Below are 24,403 nucleotides of genomic sequence, written 5' to 3' on the forward strand. Positions count from 1 at the left end.
CTTGGTTCACAGAATCACAGGATTTTCAGGGTTGGAAGGGACCTCTGGAATTCATCAGGTGGAAGCCTTCTGTCAAGGCAGGGTCACTTAGAGCAGTTTTTAAAGGGTTGTGTCCATGTGGGGTTTGAATGTCTCTGGAGAGGGAGACTCCATGACATCCTTGAGCATCCAGTTCCAGAGCTCTGCCACCCTCAACAGGTCCCTGAGCCACTGTGGGTGTGCCCCATCATGGACTTATGGCTGTTACATCTGTCTAGCCAGCTCCTAACCCAACCCTTTATGACCAAGGGGAAGTCTCCCTTTCTCCAGCCTTCCTCTCTTACCTCCAAGGTTCAGGATTCCTGAGGGCCAGTCTAAACACTAAAGTTTGAGGCAAAGAAGGCTTTAGTAATTCCGACATTTTTTGGTTTTCATCACAAAGACGCACATCTGATTCAGAAGCAACCTCACATTTCCACCAATGTGTGTTAACTTCAGTCCCAATTTCTCTGCTTCTTTACCCACAGTGGCAGAGGGAGATGGGGAGTGAGGACTGCAGTCAGTTCATCACAAGTTGTCTCTGCTGCTCCTTCCTGCCCAGCGTGAGGACTCCTCACACTCTTCTCCTGCTTCAGTCTGGGGTCCCTTCCAAGGGAGACAGTCCTCCATGAACTTCCCCAAATGAGCCCTTCCCATGGACTGCAGTTCTTCACAGGCTGCTCCAGTATGAGTCCCTCCCACTTGGTGCAGCCCTTCAGGAGCCAACTGCTCCAGCATGAGTCTCCCATGGGGTCAGAGGTCCTGACAGAAAACCTGCTCCAGGATGGGCTTCCAAAGGGTTTCAGCCTCCTCCAAGCATCCACCTGCTCTGACATGGATCCTCCATGAGCTGCAGAGACAGAACTGCTTGACCATGGGCTGCACCACGGGCTGCAGGGGAATCTCAGTCCTGGTCCTGGAACACCTCCTGCCCCTCCTTCTCCACTGGCCTTGGTGTCTGCACAGCTGTTTCACTCACATATTCTCAGTCCTCTCTTCAGCTCTCCCTCAACAGTCCCCATCCCTATTCTTTCTCCTTAAATATTCCCTTCCAGAGGCACTTCCTGACATCCCTGATAGGCTCAGCCTTGGCCAGCAGCTGGTTCATCCTGGAAGCAACTGGCATTGGCTGTCAGACATGATAGAAGCTTCTGGAAGCTTCTCAGAGAAGCCACCCTTCAGCCCCTGGCTACCAAACCCTTGCTACACAAACCCAATACAAAAGATATTTTTCTCTTCAGGTGCTGTTATGGAGAAAGTTAATCCTAGGTTACACAGGTAGCAGAAAGAAGAAAATCTGTTTATTGCATGACAGATTAGCGTTGGAAATATTCATAGTAAATTTGTAAGTGTTATATGTGCTGATTAGAAAACCTGGAGAAAATTAATTTAGAGCAATCATTTCTAGCAACAGACAAGGCACAGTTCTGCCTTAGCAGGACAGCTGGCAGCTGGGAAGATGTCAGTAATTCAGTGCCAGTCTGTAACAGCTTTCTTTCATTGAAATAAAGGTGTTACAACCAAACTGGATTTGCAATAGGGAATGCAAAATATGAGCATGTCGTTGTCTCTGTCGGCATCACAAATGGAAACGTGGATGTGTTTCCCTCTTATTGTTGATTTCTCATCACTGAAGTCTTTATCAGGAACCAAACCATTTTGGCAATCCTCTCTGGAGGTGCCTCTCTGGAATCTTCTCAGTTTCTTTTACCTGATAGATCTTATAGCTCTCTGTTTAAGATGGTGCCAATCTTCTGATGGTTGCTACTCCAGGCCTTCTTTATCCCACACAGTGGAATTCTTTTCCATCAATCAGTGGTGCCATTTTCTGTTCATAATTTCAACACCTCTCCTTCCTTAATTGATCTGAACTGCGATTAAAAGAGATGTCTTTTTGGAAGCTATTCAACTGGCAGTACTAGTTTTTCTCCAGCAGATAAACATAGTCATTTTTGTTCTTTGAGAATTGTGTTGTGTGTTTCAGGGTTAAAGACTTCTTACATGTATTATCTCTCACCAATCCACTAAAATTTTCATTGGCTTCTGTTGTTCCCACTCCATCAGGCTTATTTTATATCTCCATGGAGATTTTTTCATATATTGTATATAATGAATCAGTCTAAGTAATTTTAAATTCAAGAAAAGAACTAGCAAATTATTTTTTTCATAAAAAAGGCAGTAGTGGGGAAGGTGCAGGTCTTTAGAAAGAGTGTGATTCTACAAGAAAATGGTAGAAGGTTAATTATTTCTATTAATGAAATCTATTAGAAATAATTTATGAATAATATTCATAGACTCACAGAATCATAGAATGGTTTGAGTTGTAAGGGACACGTAAGACCATCCAGTTCCAACCCCCTGCCATTGGCAGGGACACTTTCCATTAGACCAGGAGTCTCCAATCCCCATCCAACCTGGCCTTGAACACTTCCAGGGATGGGACATCCATGACTGCTTCACTGCTTCACCACCCTCCGAGGGAGGATGTGCATAAGCGTTGCACTGTGTAAAGAAGCAAAGCATGAGCCTGTGTTTACATCCAGATTTGTACAGCAGACAAATGCAAAGATACATCCAACGTTATGCACATTAAGTCCTTTAGAAGATTATCAACCCAGTTTAAATCCTCTTTTATCAGGGTTTTTACTCAATTTTTCGTCTCTGGATTTATGTAAATGTAATGGTGAGTGGGTTTTTTTTGGAGCTGATTAAGGCTGCCTTGAGCTGAACAGAATTAACTGTATGATCACTAGGCACGAATGTAATTTCAAAATTAACAATGTTTAACTTTTGTTTCTCGTATGAAATCTAGAATGCCATTTTTTTTAGTTTATCCACTTCTGTATGTGGGATTAGACCTCTAGTAGCCTTATCATGAGTTAAAGTTTTTTAATTCATAGTGCTTATCAGTTTGATTTTTTAACAGGCAAAAAATTTATCATGGATAAAGTAATTTTTCATTTAATAGAGAGTATTTATTTTATGTAAATATATAGATTTAATATATACAGAATATGTAGAATGTTTTTGCTTTAAACAGAAAACAGATGAAAAAAAATAAGAATCGAAGAAAGAACTGAAATGTTGAAAAGAAAGTGAGTTTAGAGTAAAGCTTCTGAGCATTTCTTACATGATTAAGAGGAAATTATGTAATTCACCATATCTTTGTCAGATATGAAAGAGATTCAGGATAGAACAATATGTCCTGGTGTCACTGGCCTAATGAGAAGGTTGCCATTTCCAGCTTACCTGAGCAAGTGTCTCTCTGTAGTTTTACAGTTTTTAATTTGCCTCATGATCAACAACCACAGAGAGAATCATTAAATTTTGAATACAGTGAGTTCCCATCAGATCAAATGGTCCCAAGATCTAAGTATTAGTGACAATTGCATTTAATTCTGACTGTTTTGTTTGAGTCAAACATAAACACCCCCCTAAAATCATAAACTAAACTGACTGTGGGGCATCACTGAGTAATTTTCAACTTTCCTTTGTTAAAAAAGGCACAGCAGCATCACACTTCAATTCTGCCACTCCCTGGCTGGTTTTTCACCACTCACTGACAAAGCCTCAGCATGGTGATCTCCATGCACACTCAAAAGGGAATTCAATTATAATTTGCTTCGTGTAATATGCATTGCTTTATCATTTCATTTCCATGGATTTTTTTAAAATTACGCCTCAAAATTCTTCCTTTCTTTAAAAACTAAGACTTAAATATAAATATAAAGAGTGCCTCTGTATTTTTTGAAAACACTGAAGAATAACTGGAGGGTGTGCACTCACAGACAGCTTTTCTTTAGTACAGATATGCATAGCTGATTGTAAATTAGGACACTAAATACTACAAATTCAGGACTAGGGTGAACAGTCTACACAGGCAGGATGTGGGCATTTTTGAAGTCTCATTCTCTTGATCTGCAGCTGCAAATCATGTAAGCTTGACTCAAAATTTACATTTCTCTTTGTTCTTCTTCCTTTTTCTTCTTATCTGGAGCTTCAGAAATGGGTTGTTCTGCTTCAGCCAGTATGGCAGGAGACCAAAAGAAAGGTCCCATTTGATGGGAGAGTTCAAGGAGATATCACATACAATGCAAGTAAATAATGCAATGCAAGCCCATAGCTCCTGGAACTGAATATTGCAGTTATCCCCAACCTCTTTGGCAGCCCTCATTTAATTAGAAAACAAACTCCTCTGTTTTTACTCCCTTGACATTATTACAATAAGGTTTGATTTTTACAGATGTAGCTGGGAATGTAGTTTAATTTAAATTGATGGTTCCCACAATGTTTTTTAATTGCAAAAAGGAAGTCCTTGGTGCTTCTTTCTCTTAGGTTTTTCTTAAGGAATTTAAATACATGGATCTAAATACTCTTCTCTGCTAATCAGAGTGTCCAAATTCTTAAATCTTAGACTGATGTATGATTTTTTTTTTTCTCATAGTTCAAGTGTGTGGAAGCAATTGTTAATGAAAATGTGCTTCATGCACTCTTGTTAGTGCTTAAAATATTCTGTAGTTGCTGGACAAAACTCAGAAACATCAAGTGAAGAGTAATTGAACAAGAATCTCCAGCTTCACCTACTGAAATTATTTTTTTTCCTGATGTCTCTCTAGAAATAACACAGACTAAAATATATTCTGTGTGTGTTTTTCTGTAACTATTGAAATATAGTGAAGTAGTTTCTATTCAGATATATGCTATAACATAGAGAGAAGGTTTTTTTTTAATTATTAGTTGATAATTTGCTGTTAATTAAGATTTTAATGAAAACTGAATTTAAATTGTCTCACCCTAAATAGACTTTGCTTCCATAAATAGTCTTTTTTGCTGGGCTTTTTGAGGCTGAAGAAGAGAAGGCTCAGGAAGATCTCCTCAACATGGAAAATATTTAATGAGAGGAATAAAGAAAATGGAGCCACGTTTTTCTTAGTGGCAACCCAAAAAGGAGATAATAGGCACAGAATGATATACAAGATACTGTGTCTAAAAATAGGAAAATACTTTTTACTCTGTGTGTGGTCAAACAGGTTTTCCAGGGATGCTACAGAATATCCATAGCCAAGAAGTTGAAAACCACCATGGCATGGCCCTGAGCAACCTGCTCTAGCTGCCTCAAAGTTGGGCTAGGGGTTGGACTGGATGACCTGCAAGCGGTGCCTTAGAAGTGAAAAAATTAAAAAAAAAAATCTGTTTTGTTAACATAAAGTTACAAAGGTTGAAGTTGCCTCTGCAACTTTCAATACTAGAAGCAAAGTCATTTGCTTAATGTTATTAAAAGACATTTGTCTTTTAATGTTATTAAAAGACAAATGTCTTTTAATAACATTACTTCAACATTGTTGTCTGGAAGAGGAACTCATGTCTGAAAAGGCATAAAAAGTAATTATCTTCTGACCACTCCTGTTGCTTTTTTTCTTTCAACAACTCATCATGATATTGCATATACCCCTACTCCCATGGAGAAACAAAGCCTGTCCTTGTTCATTTAATTAAATGTCATTTTAAATGAAGCAAACAGTGAGAGAGCTCAGAGAGACTGGGGAATCCTGTCTGGTAAGTAAACTTGTATTTTAAAAGGATTGTTTGTGAACATATGGGCAGCCTAGCTTACAAGGACCAGAAAATATGCCTGGACATGATGAGAAACATGGAAAGCATATTTAATACTCACAGCTCTTCAGTGACTATGTCTCTTCCACTCAGAGTGCTTTCTCCCCATTTTCCTTTTCTTTCTGGTCTTCTTCAGTGGCACAACAACAACAGTGATATTCTACAATGCACAGCACTGCTCCTGCTCTCCCAGGGACCCTGTAAGGATGTCTGAAGTTGGTGTCCTGAGTTAACCCTGGCTGGTAACTTAGTGCCACACAGCCACCTTCTCACCCCCTCACCTCCACACCTTCCATTAGGGAATAGAATCAGAAAAAAAAATCTGTGGTTTTAAAATTATTAAATTGCTCAAACAAGAACCATTTAATAATTAAAAAATGTAATAGTGGTAGTAGTAGAAGTAGTAGTAGTAGTTGTAATAATAACAATATTAAAAAAAAATAAGATAAGGGGAGAGAGAAACTACCAAAAGCCAAGAGTAACAAGTGACACACAGTACCATTGCCCAGTGCCCACTGACCAGTGCCCATCCCATCCCTGAGCAGTGATCAGTGGCTCCCAGTCAACTTCTCCCCAGTTTGTATGCTGGGCATGATGTTCTGTGCTATGAAATATGCCTTTTTCCAGTTCAGGACACCTGTTCTGGCTGTGCTCCCTGCCCTCTTTTTATGCACCTCCTGAATAGCTGAGTTTGAGATACTGGAAAGTCCTTGATTTAAAGTAAACACTACTTAGAAACAACCAAAACATCACTGGGTTATTCTCAGTCCAAAGCACAGCCCTGTACCAGCTGCTAAACAGAAAATTTACTCTGTCAGTGCAGAGCTGGTAATACATCTTCTCTTTCAATAATGGTTCAGAACACCTGATGAAGTCCATGTGCCACTCTGGAACACATTCTAAAATCACTGTCTTGAGCTTTTTTTCCAATTCAGAAGTCCTCAGCTGTTTCAGTGATGGACAGAAAAAAAATTAATGGAGAAATAACTGTGCAAGCCTCTGATATAAATATCCCACCTAAGACAGTGATAGCTGTACAGACAGTGCATTTCCAAGTTTGATGTGAGTTTTGAAAGAAACCATAAAAATAGAAGGAACTGCATTAGTAACACTGAAGAGTAAAGACAGATAGATAAATGACATATTTCCAGAAGAGCAGCAGTTGTTTCTTTTGACAGAGGCATGGACATGTCATCAGAGACCACAGGGTAACAACACTTCAGCATGTGATCTGTCCAGATCTGATGCTCATTTTTTGAAATGACTGCTGTGGATCAATACTTTTTATGATTGCAGATTACAAACCTTACTTTCTTTTGGCAGCTCACAGTTCTCACCTCCAGTGAAGAGTTCTCCACCTCCACAGTTCTCACCAGCTGAAGGTAGGGGGGGAACTACTCCTCCATTAAACCACTATTTCTTGATACACATCTGCCACCAGGGTAGGGAATGACACTGAAATAGTTGAATGCTGTTCACAGAACAGGCGGAAAGCCAATATTAGGACTAAAGCTGAACTGATCAGAATATTGTTCAACATGATCCATCTTATCAAGTTAAACTTACTGAGGATTCACAATTAACTTTCTCACCACCCAAGCAGAACACAGACTATTTTGAGCTGCTTGTGTTAAGTCTGTTGGAGCTCCGTTGAACAGGTTGGACTCAGAGACTTGGAAAATGTTTTTCCTGATTCTGCTGTAACTTCTGCCACCAAAACTGAGCTGCTGCTCCTGCTAACGCAGTACCACATGTTAGAAGATAGATAGTACCAACACTGATAGATGGGGGAAAGAAAAGACTTGTTTTTTTTTTTTTTAGTTCTAGCTGCTTAGGGGGTGACACAACATGGGATAAATAAATTCTGTGAGGCCTGAGAGGAGGTGAACTTGGAATGGTACAAAATTACAGCAATTTGTTCAGTGAATCCACGAGGATTATTTCCAGTCACACCATGACACGCTTGCATAATTTGTGATTGAGCATAAGCTGGCAGTGATTTTTATTATGTTTTTGAAAGGGAGAAAATGTCTTCACAGTAGGACCAGCGCAATAGGATTGTAGATGCAGACATGCTGTCTGTGATACAAAGTACTCAATAAAAATGTGAATATGGATGACTTAAGGTACTGCTCATGCATACGAATGAAGAGAGAGAAGAGGCAGAGAATGACACAAAGAAGCATTTTTTGTCCATTGTGAAGTTAATGGGAACTTTACTGTTGTTCCAAAGCCAAAAGAAATCATCAGACCCTTTCAAAAATGAGTTTGTCCTATCTATCTGGATTTCCACAGACTTTGTTTTCCTCTTCCATGCTACAGATCTTGGCTGAAATACAGAGATATGGGCAAAATTATTAATTCCACAGAGAAATGAATAGCAGAAAAGAGTGGCTAGGGTACAGAGTACAGAGCATTTCCTTTGGAGCACAATATGTAACAGTAACAAAGCTGCTGTTCCTATCTGTTGCTGCTTATAATGCCATTTTATACTATTCCTAGTGCACAGAATAGTAGTGCATTGGGTAAGTAGTTGCATAAAATAATACACTGCTTTGTTTTAAAATTTGTTTGTTGTCATAGGCATACCCAGTGCCTCACAGGGAGTTTCAATATCATCAGTGCAGTCAAGTTGTGAAGCAGGTCTTTGAATTTAACCTGAAAGACCTTTTGCAAAGTAAAGGGATAAGCAGAAAGATTGCAGCTATTTCTATAAATGCGTATTTATTATATTTGTGAAATTGTGTTATATTTTTATTATATTGTATTTTTGAAATATGCACTAAAAGGACGTCCCTCTCTAGGTTAAGACATTCTTAACAGTGGGATTCCTTCCATGTCCCTAAATGTGCTGGTTTTTGAGCTGGTAAATCTTGTTAATTTTTCATGATGTTCAGTCAAATCTTTCCTATGCCTAAATTCCCCTTATTTTCTCAATAATGGTTTGATATCACACAAAATATCTTGAAACCTAAAGTGTCTGTAATTGTACTAATTGGCTCTATTTTCCACACTCAGTTCAGACCTCTCTTCTCCCTGTGCACTAATGGCCTTTTAAAAGGCACATCTGAGCCTGAAAAAGAGAATTTTAGGTATGTGCACTTGACAGAGCAGGTAGATTTTAGCTGAGGGTGTTGACCATTTTCATTAACAGGACAACACCACCGTGTTAAGTAACCCCATGCTACTAGTGGAGCAAAGAATTGTTCATAAATAAGTAAATTAGCCTTGGAATAAGGGATCTTTTATTTTAAAATCTCAAGTCTTCATTTTTTTGCTTTCCAATTTGGTTCTTTTGACTTAATTATGCTTCCTTGAATTAAGCAACATGATAACTGTGAAACAAAAATAATGTTCAATGAGACAAAAGATAAATGCAACCTTTCAAAAAAGGTTCAAACTTTCTGCCAGGTCTCAGAGGGTATTTTTCCCAAGCCACTAATTCTGGTGCTTTCATTCCCTCCCACTTCCTTTTTACTGATCTCTTTTGGCTTTCTGGCTTCCTTTTTATTTTCTTACATATTTCATAATGCCCTTTCTGCTCCAAAATCTGTTTTTCCTTAAGCTCTTGGTGTTCCCTTCTGACCCTACTGATCCAGTTTCCCACTTTGTACTCTCTGTGCTTTTTATATTCTTTATGAAACCTGTGCAAAACTGCTCCTCTGGAGCTCTGGCCATTGGGAATAGAATGGTCTGTGTGTGCACTACAGAATAGGAAATTTTATTGGTATCGGGTTTTAAATTCATCCTCACTCTAGGATCCCAGACAAATTAAATAATTATCTGAAAAGATCCCCAAACTCTGCTGTTACTTAATCTATTTTGAAAAGAGATTTAGGAGACTGTTGGCAAGAGCTGTAGCAACACAAAGAATTTGAGTATTCTGCCTAATTAACGACACAGGTGATCCAGAGGCAGTGTTTACATTAATATTTTTCAACGTTTTCACTGGTTTCCTTGCTCAGTTAAATTTGCTAGTGCAGGTGTGGTCAAGAAAATTTTCAAAATATATTATTCGGCATTTATTTTTGTTAAATTAGTGGGTCAGAGAGTTAAAAATCTATTTTATTGGTAACAAAAACCAAACTAACCCAACAAACAAAAAAAGCGTTTGCTTCTTTTTTTTTTTTAGTTTCAAGGGTCTTGTACATTGCAGGAAAAGAATACTTATATTTTCCAAAGGCCAAGGATGTTTCAAAGGAGATAAACTTTCAAAGAACACCAAAAAATAAAGCATATAGGCCTTCAATTTCTAATTTTTAGAAATCAAAATCCAAGTAAAATGTCTCAAAGTAATTTCTTTTGTTTGAAGACTGTGAGATCTAATTATTACTGAAGCAATTGTAAGCTAAATTAGAGTAACTATCAATTAAAAAAATTTAAAATGTCACAATACCACCTTTGAGGAGGCTGGAGCCTGCTGTGCAGCATTTACAGAGCTAGACATCCCCAAGCCAGCTGCATAACCATCAACATCCTGGCTGATAAGTCTCCTAAAGTCAGAGATTATTCAGGCATTGCCTTGATTTGACATTGTTTTCCAAGGAAACAGATTTTATGGAATCACATTGCCCATCTGCCTCTCCAGTCATTTTCTGTCTTCCAGTCTGATCATAAGACTATGATTAATTGATATATTTCAGCACAATTTTATAGAACAAAAATCTCCAAAATTCCTAGGTATTCTTTGACAGCAAATGTCAAGATTGTGGAGAAAGCCCATAATAGGACCATATTCAGATAAAAACTAGATTTTCAGCTTAAAAGAGCTTCAAGTAAACATTTTCATTCTTTTTTTGTTAGCTTTTTCATACTTGGCTAGCAGCTTTTGAATAATTATTATTCCCAAGGAGACCATCCCAAATGATAATGGACAACAGTACTCCAGAATACATAGTTCTGAGTTGATACTGAAAATGAGAATATACTGGAAAAATGCAGCTAGAACAGAGCCAGAGATATGAAATTGCCTTTGGGTGAACTGAAAAAGGTGATGGAGAAGGGAAGAGAAAAGAGGAGGCTCTTTAGCCTTGGTAATGGAGCCAAAAAGGAACATAAAACACAAGCAAGTAATTCAGAGCTGTCACAGCCATCAAACACATTTGTTATAAAGATTTACAGAGCATTTGTCCAGCAAGTTTGAAATTGGTTGCAAACACCCATCTGCAACATAGGCCCTCTTACAGCAAGACACTGAATGTCCAGATGAGCTGAGCAGAAAGACTAGAGAGAGAAACATGACTTCCTGCCTTACTGCCCAAGGCATTCACCATAGGAAATCTGCTTTTTTGTCTTTCCTGCTTTAAAGATAATTGCTTTTTTTTTTATTTTTACTTTTGGTAAAGCAATAATTGGATCTGTGGAGATGATCAAAGCCAGCTTGGATGGGGCTTTGTGCAACCAGGTGTAGTGGAAGGCTCTCTGCCCATGGTGGGGGGCTTGGAACTAGATGCTAAGATCCTATAGCAACACCCTGATCATTCTCTGATTCTATGAATTACATCTCCAAACCATTCCAAAGTAGGTGGAATCTCCATTATTGCATCATTCTCTTTATCTTGATAGCATCTTAATAAGAAAATTACAACGAAAATAAGTATAGCACTCTATTACACCTGCAAAGACTTCAGCTTTGTGCTGACTTTGTGGTGCTATTAACTCAGAGATCCCAATTGGATAAACCCATCAAGGGAAGAAATCTAACATCTACAACTTTTTGTATTCATAGGGTATTGGAAATGAGAGACATCTGAGCTCTTCCATTCTTTCCAGTCTGGACAGTTCTGGGTGTGTTCAAAATTAAAAGATGAACACATCCTTATGGCAAAAATAAAATTCAGGCATTTGTGGACCATGTCTAAATATTTTTAAAGATTTTTTGAGTATGGCTATATTAGATAATGGAAGTGTTCCTTGACATAAAAGAAATGCTTTTGATTAAGCCACAGAATAGAATCCAGTGTTCTACTGATGCCATTTGGGGTGAAGATGGAAGGAAAAGTGGAGGACACTCAACCACTTCATTAGATAATCTCAACAGTTATTCTCATGTGAAAGAAAAAAAAAAACCAAAACCAAACCAATTCTTTATGTAGTACTTTAAAAACTTTTCATTTTTCTCCAGCATGGAAGGAAGAAAAATCATAGAAGTAAATCTGATGAACACTCAGTCAGTAAAGAAAATTATTCTCCTTAGAAAATCAGTATGTAATACAGATTGCTATTGAAAGAGTGGATTTAAATGATCTGAGAAGGTCCTGTAGAGACAGATGAGATTTTGTCACTTACCTACCTCTAACACTTACCAGAATGAGAGAACAATTCCTCCCTGTGTCAAGATTTTTTGTGCTGTGTGTGTACATGCTGAAACACACTTTTTTTTTCTTTAATATTTTTATTTCTTTAAACAACAAGACATCGCTCTCTGCAGATTAAAGATTCAACCTTCTGTTTATTTTTATTGCTCCCCACTTAATGCTAACCTTCTTAACACTTAACCTAATTCTTACTGTTACCAGGTATTAATATCCTTAAATTATTATGAGTAATAAAAAAAATATTTAGATACCAAATGGAAGTTCCACCCCCTTCTTTTACATCTTTAAAACCCTTATATATCATCAAATCACAGAATGATTAAAGTTGGGAAAGATCTGCCAGGACATGGACTGAATACCAACTTGTTCATTAATCAATATTGGGAAGTGCCACACTCACCTGTTTTTGAGCACTTCCTGTTGGAAAGAAATGGTAAAAGATACACTTCCTTGTCATCCTTGTGGTTAGCATAACACCCTATTAGAACCTGACCTGCAGCATCAGAAAATGATGCACATCAGGTATGGAAATAACAGAAGAGAAGCTAAATGGAGCTTTTTGATGTGAACCTGTGCAGGACTGAACTTTCCCCTTCCAAATCAGAGAAGCTCTGATGTGGATTTTGAGCTTCCTGTCATCTTGTGAACTGCAGCTCACCTTCAGTAATATGTCATCATTAACAGTATGTCTTCCCTCTTTTTTAGCAGTATGCCATCATCAATTCTGAGCTGATGCATTCCTCAGGATGCTCAGCTTGAACACAAGTTTAATGAGGTTGAGACACATAAAGTTAGACAGTTGTGTATGAGGAAAATGAAAATGGAGAAGGAAAAAAAAAGAAAATAAAAGAAAACAAGGGATGGAACAACAGAGTTTTGCTAATGTGTTTAAGGAATAAATTGAGTTTAAAGACATTCCAATCCCTCTCCATTTATTTTTATCATTAGGGCACCCAAGACTGAGCTTGAATGTTTCCTGCTGATCGTGATGAGTTTTGTTTTGTTTTATGAAGGAGTTGATGAGGCATTCCATCATCTGATAGAATCTGATGAACTCTGATGTTCTTCCCCAGAACAAGTGATTTGTAAGGGACAGGTTGACCTGGTAGGTTAAACAGTTAAGTGGTTAACATAAGCCTTCTACAAATGTCAGGAAATGGAAAAGGGGTATTTTACATTATTTTAAATATTCTATATTTATTTCTGGCAGTGGGAAATAATTTAGACTGATGCATCTGCTTCCTAGATGTAGAAATAATTCTTTAAGCTCTTTTAAGCAGGATTATTCCTTCACATTTTTATATAATCTGGTATGCTTTGAGCATTAATGGTTAACTAATAGTGATAAAAATATTTATTCATGACATGGAAAACTACCAGCAGTGAGTTTAACTTTTTTTTTTTCTTTCCAGAAAGACAGAAATAATAAAACAATGAAACAAAATGGGGAAAAATTGCCTTGCCAGTGAAATTAACTGAGTTAGAATTACTATAACAACTTTCCCTGGGCTCTCTTTATTTGATTTTATTGCTTTTAGCTCTTCAGGTTTAAGATTCTTTCAACAGAAGCTACTGCCTCTGTTGAAAGAATCTTAAACTTTCTATTCTTTGCTTTAGGTTGAGTTGATGAGGAAAGGAGACTTTCCTCTGCCTTCTTTTAAGGGTGGCCCCCACCTTGCAGCTTTACCATAGTAAATAAACATTCATGGTGGTGCACCTCAACTCCTGCTGTCCTTCCATTTCTTTTCAATCTGAGACAAAGGCCAATTGCAGCTTGCCAGGGGTGGTATCCTTACAAATTTTTCTAAATTCAACATTTTTATTTATTTCAGGACAATAAAGTTTAATAACAACAAAGGAGGAAGGAGTAATGCAAAATCATTATTAAAATTAAGCTTGATTTTCAACATCTTTGCTGTGAGTACGTAAATACATTTTATTTAAATTGAAGTGTCAAAATTAAGTCCTTAAATAAGAATTCTATTCATCCTTGTGAGAATTTGCTTCTGGTAAGGGCTTCATAGTAATAGGAGGGTTCTGCAGCATTTTAAGTGTTTTGATATTATTGCTCATGCAGAGATGAATCTCAGTGCCCAGAAAACAGGTGTTTCTCTCCTGTCCAGTTAAGACACTCCTTTAAATGCTTACAAGCTGCTGGTAGGGAACTAAAACTTCTGATTTTTTTGAGTGTGTAAATAGTTCATTCATTGTTGTGTAGACAATTCCCAGCTGAAGTTCCCACAGCTGCAAGGGGTGTCACATCAGTGGGGACCAAAAAAGCTGAAGCACCCCCTCTTCTTTGCTAATGATACACTTCTTGCAGTGTGCACACCTTCAATTTAAGCACATTAACCAAATTTCAAAATGCAAGAAGGAGTCATGGGGTCCCTTCTGTTAAAGTTTGAAGGAATTCCTGTGTGTTTATTCTGCTGTTATTTCCTGCTACAGTTCTCACTCGTCCCTCTTGTAGAAACATGTCATAGTCATTCATTTTAGTTATGACATAGAATTCATTCTATCCTCTTTTTTCCACTATAACACCTCTGCTAAAAAAACTCCAAAACTTATATATAAATCTATCTGGTTTATGTGACAAGGTTAAATCTATTTCATTTATGTGACAAGATTTTGGTGGCAGGAAGACTACAGGGACTGCTTCTGTGAGATGCTGGAAGTTCTCCCATGCCCAACACAATCAATACCAGCTGCCTCCAAGATGGACCCATTGCTGGGGCCAAGGCTGAGCCCATCAGGAATGGTGGGAGTGCCTCTGAGATAACAAGGGTAAGAGGAGAAAAAACCCTGCTGTGCAACAGCAGCTGGATGGGAATGAGAATTTATGAGAGAAACAGCTCTACAGATACCCAGGTGAGGGTAAAGGAAGGGCAGGAGATGCTCCAGGTGCCAGAGCTGAGCTTCCCCTGCAACCCCTGGGGCAGCCCATGGTGAGGCAGCTGTGCCCCTGCAGCCCATGGGGGTCCACGGGGAGCAGAGATCCCCCTGCAGCCCCTGCAGGACCCCACATCAGAGCAGGGTGATGCCCAAGGGAGACTGTGACAATGTGGAAACCCACACTGGAACAGGGTCATGGCATGGACCTGTGGCCTCTGGAGCAAGGAGTCCATGCTGGAGCAGGTTTGATGCCAGGACTTTTGACCCCACAGGGGATTAACTCTGGAGCAACCTGCTCCTGAAGGACTGCTCCTCATGGAAAGAACCCATGCTGGAGCAGCTCCTGAAGAACTGCAGCCCACAGGGAGGACTCTCATTGGAGAAATTCATGCAGGACTGTCTCCCACGGGAGGAACCTCACACTGGAGCAAGGGAAGAGTGTGAGGAGGCATGAGCAGCAGAGGTAACATGATGAACTGGTCATAACTCCCATTCACCATGCTCAGAGTGTGGGGGGACAGAACGTAAGAGAAAAGATTGTGCAGAAGGCAACCTCACCCCTGAGCAGTTGGAGCTGCACTAATTACCAAAGATTAAGGACAGGCCTGCCCTTAATAGGCCACAGCTGTGTCCAGTAGGGATGAGTGCTATAAAAGAGTGGGTTAGCTGGATGACAAGAGAGCTGGATTTTACTGACTGTGCTGCAAAGGAAGAAAGAGTTGGTGCTGTGAGGAGCTGCCCGTGAGAAATCACTGGCGAAGGTAAGGAATTTTTACAGTCGTATGACAACAGCTGAGGCAGAGGATTCAGGAGTGAAATTGAACCTGAAGCAGGAGGCAGAGAGAGAGAGAGTCAAAGAAAGCTGTGTTTAAGATTTGATTTGATATCTTCTCACTGTAGTCTCAGTTCTTTGGAAATTAATTAAATTACTTTTCCCAAGTGAAAAAGTAATTTAATTAATTAAATTAAAATTAAAGTAACTCCATTTTGACCCTGATGGCCATTGCTGACAAGAATTTGGACATCATGAGGATTTCTTCACTGAAAATTTTGTGAAGCATTGGAACAGCCAGCTCGGGTGGAGTCACCATCCCTTGTGGTCTTTAAGAAACAACTGGATGTGGCACTCAGTGCTGTGGTTTAATTGACAACGTGGTGATCAGTCAGAGGTTGGACTCGATGACCTTGGCAGTCTTTTCCAACCTAAATGCCTCTGTGATTCTTTGATCTCTCTTTTCTTCAATTTTTTTTTTTTTTTTTATTTTCTCTTCCCTGTTTAGATGAGGAAGGGAGTGACAGAGCAGATTTGGTGGGCACCTGGTGTCCAGCCAGGGTCAATCCGCCGCAATGAAACTTTGGAAAATATTAACATGAAAGCTACAACCTCAGTAAGATCCATCCCTGACATGAGCTCGGTGGAAAGAAGAGGAAAGTCACAGTTATCACTGTAGCATCATTTGACTTTTCTGGACCCCATGGGCCACAGTTTGTATGCATCAAGTTTTTCTTCAGATATATGCATTATACTCTACAGTGAGTTGTTCTTGCTTAAGGTATAACACCCTTTGCACTCTAAGTTTATTGCCTCAATTCAGTTTTTATGTCTCATTATTTACTTGGTTTTGGGTTTACATAATTTCTGAAGTATAATTTTCAACTAGAACCACCATTTTCCTTCAACAAACCAGCTTGCAATACTTGAAGACAAATAATAGAGTTTCATGCTCTTGAGTGCCCAGTGGAACTTAATAAAACTCTTTGAGAATTGCAGTCAAAATTAAAAGCTTTTTCATTAGATGCAAGCAATATAAAGTTGCCATATTTGCTGTAAATCTTTGTGTATCCTATTGCCCTTAATAATGACTAAACCTTTCTGCAGTTTCATAGGCTGGGAAAAACTTTTTCTTCAATTTGTCTGATGAAGTAAATTTAGAAAAGAGCTTCTTGTAAAGAGGATACCCAGACTGTATGTGGAATACCACGAGAAACACAAGGAATGATGAAACATTAATTATTTGCTCACATTGCAACTGCTATCTTTTATGAACACTCAACTTATCAATACTTTCTTTTCTCATTTAATTCCCCCATTGGCACTTCCATGTCTAATTTTTGTGAAAAGAGGAACAGGTGGGAACAAGGAGCAGAATTTTTACGATTTTTTAATGACAGAACAATGGAAAAAATTAAATTAGTTAAAATTTTTTTCATGTGAATATTTGACTTCAATTTGTCATTTTGTTTAATAATCTAAATTTTAATCTCTATTCCAGCTATTGAATGTCTGCTCATCTTTATTGTATCACAGAATAGTCACAGTCCTGACTGTAGAATAAGATTACAAAAATTATATTTAAGAAATTAGCTAAATTTTCAGCATTTGGATGAAATTTTCGGTTGCTTAATTTGAGAAGTTTTTTATTGTATATCTGGTATAAGAACTTCATGATATTTGCCTCTAAAGTTAAAAATTTGACTTGCATAAAAGATGCATGGGATTGCAAAAAAAGCACAGAAAGCAAACCGCAAGCTTTTCTTACATCACTGACCACACCTGCAGAAAGTGACCTTTTCTAGTTTTGATTTTGCCTGTATAAAAAATGCAAATCAGACTCAGCAACAATTTTACAAGAACAGAAGAGCAAAGATTTTAGCATAGAGGAAGGGAAGCTCACTGTTTTCTCATTATAAATTATATTGTTTAAAAAAGAGAAAATGCTCTATACTCTTTTTCTTAGTCCAAAGATAAGTAAGTGATTGTTTCTTCAAAGGGTGGTGCCCAATGGAAAGTTGAAGTAGGATTTCTTTTTTTTTCCCTGTTAACAATGTTTTTCAGTTTCTCACTTATTCCAATTGTAAAGTATGTTGTTCGTTGATATGAATCCAAATTTCAATCCCATGCAGGCCTCGCACTAATGTGAAAGCTGATAAATTAGTGAACTAATGACAGTAAATATTTTTACATTTTTATGGAAAGGACACCAGGAAAAATGCCAAGAACGTGTCATTCTTGTATTGATGTATACTTTTTGTATACTTTAGCTATAGAGATAGAAATTTTCCACAATTTGGAGAAGGAAGATTATGGGTTGCAGAACCAAAAAGAGATCAAGACACATTCCCTCAGACTTCCAAAATGTATGAAATATGTCTAAAGTAATGTGACAACTAGGTAAAAAAACTCTTTATCTCAGTGTGAAAAATTGCAAGGAAATGGTGTTTTTTCTGTATCAGACCTGTACTGCTTTAACACCTGTAAATATTTTATAAGTCAGTAGGTTTTCTGATCCTCACTGCAACTTTATAGAGCTCTGGCTTGAATGAAACCATTCTGTAAATTGTATGATATAGCAGCTGCCACTTAGGATGATCTGGAGCAGGAACAGCAAGTCTGTGCTATGGATGATGACTCATGCAAAACCAATTTTGTTTATCCTGAAGGGAGTTTCCCTTGCACATTCATAAGATCAGATATGACCTTCAGAATTCTGTAACACAGAGCTGTATCCTGGTCCACCTCTCAATGCAGTAGAGACATCAAGGGTGGAATAAAGTTCTGACTTTATTTATTTGTGCAGTAGATATCTACATCTGAATTAGGTACCAGGATTCTCTTCCCTAAAAGTTGTAAAGAAGACTTAGCATTTAGGCAAAATCCATCTCATTTAGGAGTAGACGTCTTCAGCAGATTGGGTGAAGCATCCTCCACAGTTTCTTATTTCACTTCATGGATCAGGGAAATAAGAGCACCTTGTTCAGATATTCTGATGCAAAAGCTTTCACAAAATCTGCCTCCAAGACAGCTCAATGCAGATCTACCTACAAGATAGGAAAAATTATGCCCCTATTGCACATCAGCTTCCATGGGAAACAGAGTTCTATTTGAAAAGACAGTAAAAATTTTGACCCAATACCAGGAATTTAGGCACTCAGCAAAATATTTCCATAGAATAACTATTCCATGATTTTTGTATCCAAAAGTCTGAACACTTGGGCCATGTATCATTATGTAGATCAATATTAGTCTGAAGGGCTTAAATAAATTTATGGGGTTTTTTTTAGTAGCTTGTAGACTGATACAGAAAACAAATGAACTAGGCTAAAAAATAATGTAAAATATAGTGGCAAACCAACTATACACACATTAAGTATAGCTGCAAAATTTATGCAGTTGCTATTTTTTTACTGCTGTTCATGTCAGGATAAAAATCAAAGGGCCACATTGGAACCTTATGTTGAATAATCTAAAAATCTGTAATTAAAAAATAAAGAAATCCTGCATTTTATTTTATGTCTGCTTAGATGGCTTTAAGATAAATATTTTTTAAATCATTACCAAAAAGTCTGTTTCAGTCTTCCACTTTTTCATTCTCTCTTTAAGTTCCTTTGAGTGAAAACCAGCACTGCGTTTTCATGCTCAGCAGTTCTCAAAGAACATGAATCCCAGAATTACAGAATCAGTCTGCTTGGAAAGGACCACAGTGGGTCATCTGGTCCAATTTCCCTGCTTAAACAGGGCCATCCCAAACCACAAGGGACAGGATTGCATTCACAGATAGTTCTTAAATATCTCCAGTAGGGTAGACTTCACATCCTCTCTGAGAAACCCATTCAGTGCTTGGCCAGTGCACAGTGAAGAAGTTCTTGCTCGTATTCCGGTGGAACCTCCTGTGCATCAGTTCCTGCCCATTGCCTCTTACTTTATCAACACAGCCAGGCAGAGCCTGCTCCTTCACCAAGGAGTTGGACTTGATGATCCTTGTGGGTCCCTTCCAACTCAGGAGATTCTGTGTCTGTAGCTGGGAATTTCTGGGTGTAATCATGCTGACAATCACTTTGGAACAAATACCAATGAATTCTTGTATTTTTCTTTTGTCTGAAAATTTTGTGTCTATTGTAGCAATAGCTCCTGTCAAGGTGGTATCCTTTGAAGATTTACACATTTTTTCATCTACCACTTTTTCCAAGATTTTTCTTTCCTGTTCTAATAATTTTTCTGCTGACAAATTTTTAGTTTTATTTCCCCAATTCCTCATTTCTGTTTCTCACTTTTTAAAGCTCAGCAATACCAGTATTTCAAGATCCATGTGATTTTATGTTAGATAAATATTTACCTTACCTTGTTTCTTTCTCACCCTCCATGACAATATTTTTCAGGAGTTTAACTTGCTCATCCTCTTTGATCTCTGCTTGATTTTACAGCTTGACTATTTGCAGTGGGTGATGTCTTAGTCATCACTTTCAGGGGTTCTTTTCAATTTCTGTGAGCAGACTTGCCTGAAAGATTTATCATTAGTGTCCAGAAGAGCTACCTCCCAGAGTCACCCACTTTCTATTTGCTTTCCATTCCTCTAGGCAATGCTGTAAAATTCTCAAACAACCTTTACACAAGAAATCATGGAAAAATAAACATTCTCCTGCTTTATTCTAAATTTTCATCTATTTAGCAGGGCTGAAAAAACAAAAAGTTGTTTTATTTAGATCCACCTAGAAGCCAGATTTTACTATGTCAAAATAAGGACAGTGAAGGAAGAGGTTTTAATTGCTAGCTTTGATGGGGGTTTTGGTTTTTTATGTTTTTTAACCAAAGTGAAAACTTTTTATAAGAGAATTTATTCCTGAGAGGAGAAACTTTGACTTTTCTTAATGGCTGTAGGATCCTAGTAACTGTCTTTCTGAAATGACAATGTTCCTTTTTAAATTATTTAGGTGATTTGCCATGTAGTACAAAGTGGACAATCCAGAAGTCTTTCAGAATACACACACACATAGAGAAATTGTTTGTAACAAGATCATATCAAGATCTTAAGTTTTAGAAGGAACATGATGTCAAAAAGCAAATTGTGAGAAGCAAACATTTCTTCTCACCCAGATTTCTCAAATGCCTTTCTAGTCTTTCCTAACTTTTCTCAGCTGGGATTTTGCTCATTCAGTTTGGAATCAGGACAACCCCACTTAAGTCTGTGTCAGAGATGGGAGGTCTCAGTTTCAATGGTGATCAGTGGAGTTCAGGAAGTAAATTAAATAAAATATAGGTAATACAGACCCTGTTTGTTTCTCTAAATATCTTTGCAAAACTTTATTATTTGCAAAGTATTAAACTCTAGTCCTATTTGAGATGTTACCATGTACTGGCATAGACATTGAGGGTTGGAAAAAACCTGCTTGAAGAGTAATTCAAAAAGATGCAAAAGGCACAGGAGAGAGACTGTATGAGATTATGCCCCTTGGGTGTTGGGAAACCTTCATGTTGTCAGTGCTGGATGGACTTCTCTGTCAGGTGATGCAGAATGCTGGCCAGGAACCTGTCTGTGCTGCAGGAAGGTGAAATTCACACCAGAAAATATGTGGGAGACCATTTCCCACTCTTCTCTCCATACCCATTAGTCCTGTTCTCTTCCGTGTCCAGTATTTTGCTTTATTTGCTGTTTTTGCATTATCTGCCCTCCTTGAAAGAGTCAGACGTATTTCCCCTCCTGTTAATCTACAAGCTGAGCTTCATTCTCTCTCACAGGACCATGAATAATCAAGCTATAGCTTGAGCTGCCATTGTCTGCAGTGTAGCTGCTGGGTTCACATTCCTGCTGGAGCACCACATAACTCTGGAGGATGGAAAAGAAAACAAAAAAAGCTAAAATGCCTCAAAAAAATTAAGGGGTTTCAGCATTTCTTGGGAGAATACACCCAGCACTCCTTTTAATAGGAGGGCTAAAGAGAACTCCAACAGGGACACTCCATGTGTTATGTTCCTGATCATCTCTGAAGTAAGAAGTCAGCAAATCAACCTGTGAAAAAGTGGGGCTCTTGACCTTGTGAATAGATGTGAAGACTTAGCTAAAAAGTATAAGTGCAAACTTAACCTGAGGAAGCTGGCATCTGGGATATGTAGGTCCTTGATAGCTTGCATTTTGAAGCCAAAATATCCATCAGTGAAGCAACTGTCAGCACAATTTCTTTTGCTTGATCTACAGTTTTTAGATCTGTACATGTCTCCTGTGTTTATCTCCAGGATTCATACTTTTAAACATTTTTTTTCTCATTTCTACAGTGGCATTTCAGAATGCCATTAAAAAGAGTGATTTTTCTTCAAGGCAAATTAAGAAGACCTGGGAATAAACAAAGAGAGGAAAATAAGGGCATGAAGTGGGAGAAGAAAACAAGGTTTATTTAACATGCAAGGGGCAAAACCAGCTTTCAACATGAGGCATTTTTCCTGCACAGAGTTACAAAGTACCAACATCAGTGTTAAAGAATGATCGCTAATCTGAAATATGTTGTTTTCCCCCCACAGAAATCTAGTTACAGTATTTTTATTTATTCTCTTGGGTTCTTCAAATTAGGGTAAGTCATCCATAAAGTCTCATGTATAATTCATGCTAAGAATTTGTGCACTGCGTATTTGCCCTGCTTCAGTAAAATCACATTATTATAATTTGACTTTCGATATAGAGTGCTTATTTATTTAAAATTTTAATTAGAGTCATAATTATGTCTAGTGTTCACAATAGTCAATTTTCATAGTAGACCTGGACAAAAACAATTAGATCAGGAGGATGCCTTTTTATAGATTAGTTTTTACCTCCCCCATGCCCTAAATTAAAGTGAAAGCATATAAGAAGAAAAAGCATATATATCCTGTTTTAAAGATACAATAACATGAAATGAAATTAAAATTAAGGAAAGAGTCACTAGGTGTTAATGGGAATTTCTGGAAATACAGTGTATTATCAGGATCTTACTTCCATTCTTAGTAAATAGGTAAATAATAACTCTATTGAAAACATAGCAATTTTACTGGTATGAATTAACAGGAAGTCTGAAACAAAACAAATTCACTGAATCTGTAGCAGCTGTAGGGAAGAATTTTCTGTGCTGCCAGAAAGTAGAATTAGTGAGGTTATTACTTTTCCTTCTTCAAATATTTATTATGATCTAGTTCATATCTTAACTGAAGTTAAGAGATATCTGTAATTATCTCTCCCATAACAATAGCAGAACATCCTAACAGGCATTTACTATTTCAGCTTTGTATTATATGAAAGTGACGTTCAGTCACTTTCATATACAAATCAAATACATACCAGGAAGTTTCTAGATTTTGTCATCCCAGTATCAAAACAAAAAGCATCCTCTTATCAGGTTTCAGAGCACAGAAGAGCTTCCTGATAGTAGCCAGCTGAGTTATTCAGAGCATCCTCCTCTTTGTGAGACTATTCAAATCAAACATTTCACAGAGCATCTTAATCAACACATTCAAGCCTTTCCTAAGGGATTCTATCCTGCATTCAAGCTAATGATTACTCACTTAACTTTAATCAGCTGTTGACTAAAATATAATGCTTGAAAATAAACCCAGCAAGCTCTGATCAGCAGCTTGACCACCAGGTGATTAACTGACACCTGTGGGTAAGCCTTAGTGCTGAGGATGGAAGGTGTGGGAGAATGACAAAGCAGAGAGTTTCCTCTGGCAGATTATAGCTTCAGATCTGGGTTTTCCACACCACCCCTGAGAGCCAGTGAGAGGCAGATTTCATGTGTGCTGGACCACAGAAGTTTTCAGAATGCAGCTGCATTTTCAGAATGCATTACTGAACAAGAGGGAAAGTTGTTCCTGTCTGACAGCACCTCAGAACAAGTGGGTGATGCTCCATTTGTCACATATACAAAACCCATGGTGTTCCCAACATGTTCCAATTTGATCCCTATTCCTAAATGGAACAGGCACAGGGATGACTGTTTGGGGAACAGTGCTGCTGATTACTGACATGGCAGACCATGTGCTGAGCAAAGCCATTTGAAGATCAACCTTCACTTCTGGCAGCAGCTGTAGCACCCAGCTAGAGACTGAGAACAGAGCAGGAGCAAGGGAAAAAGGGAATGATGTTTATATCCAGCTGTCTGGCATTTTGTGTCACAGGGTGCTCTGGAGCTGGGTTGTGCTCAATAGCCTTTCACTGACTTTTTCTTCATGAGAACGCTTAATCATTTTTAAATTCAGTTTTATTTTTGGCCTTTGTGGAGTCTTACAATGAGTTCCTCAGTTTAATTATTTTCTCTTTGAAACAGATTTCCTGTCATGTTCCCAGTTCAGTTCAGCGCTCTCATAGTGTCACTATGCTGCTGCCTGCACTTATTTCACAACATTCATGGTTTCCATTTCCCTCTTCCAAACTGAAATCTACACAACTCCCTGAATGGTAACTTCTGCATAGTTGAGGGTATTTTAAAATTATTTTTCCTCCTTGTAACTTTGCTTTTGACACTATTCCTTTTGAGATATGGGAGTATACATTATGAATGCACTGGATACTAATAATTTTAAAAAAAGTCCTGTATTTTTTTCTAAAAAGGTCCTGTATCATATTTGACCTCACTGATCAACATCATCATTTATTAATCAACACTGGCAAACTGAAAAGACTAAAGCAACCAGGAAATCTAAGTTGGTTTTCCATTGCTTGCAATTTTAAAATAAACAATTCATTTTCACCTAAACTACATGCAATGTTTGCTTTTCTGTGTCTTCCTCATCAGCTGAAAAAGCAGAGATTGGTATTAGTGAA

The sequence above is a fragment of the Serinus canaria genome, chromosome 2 (assembly GCF_022539315.1).
Source record: "Serinus canaria isolate serCan28SL12 chromosome 2, serCan2020, whole genome shotgun sequence".
NCBI lineage: Eukaryota > Metazoa > Chordata > Aves > Passeriformes > Fringillidae > Serinus > Serinus canaria.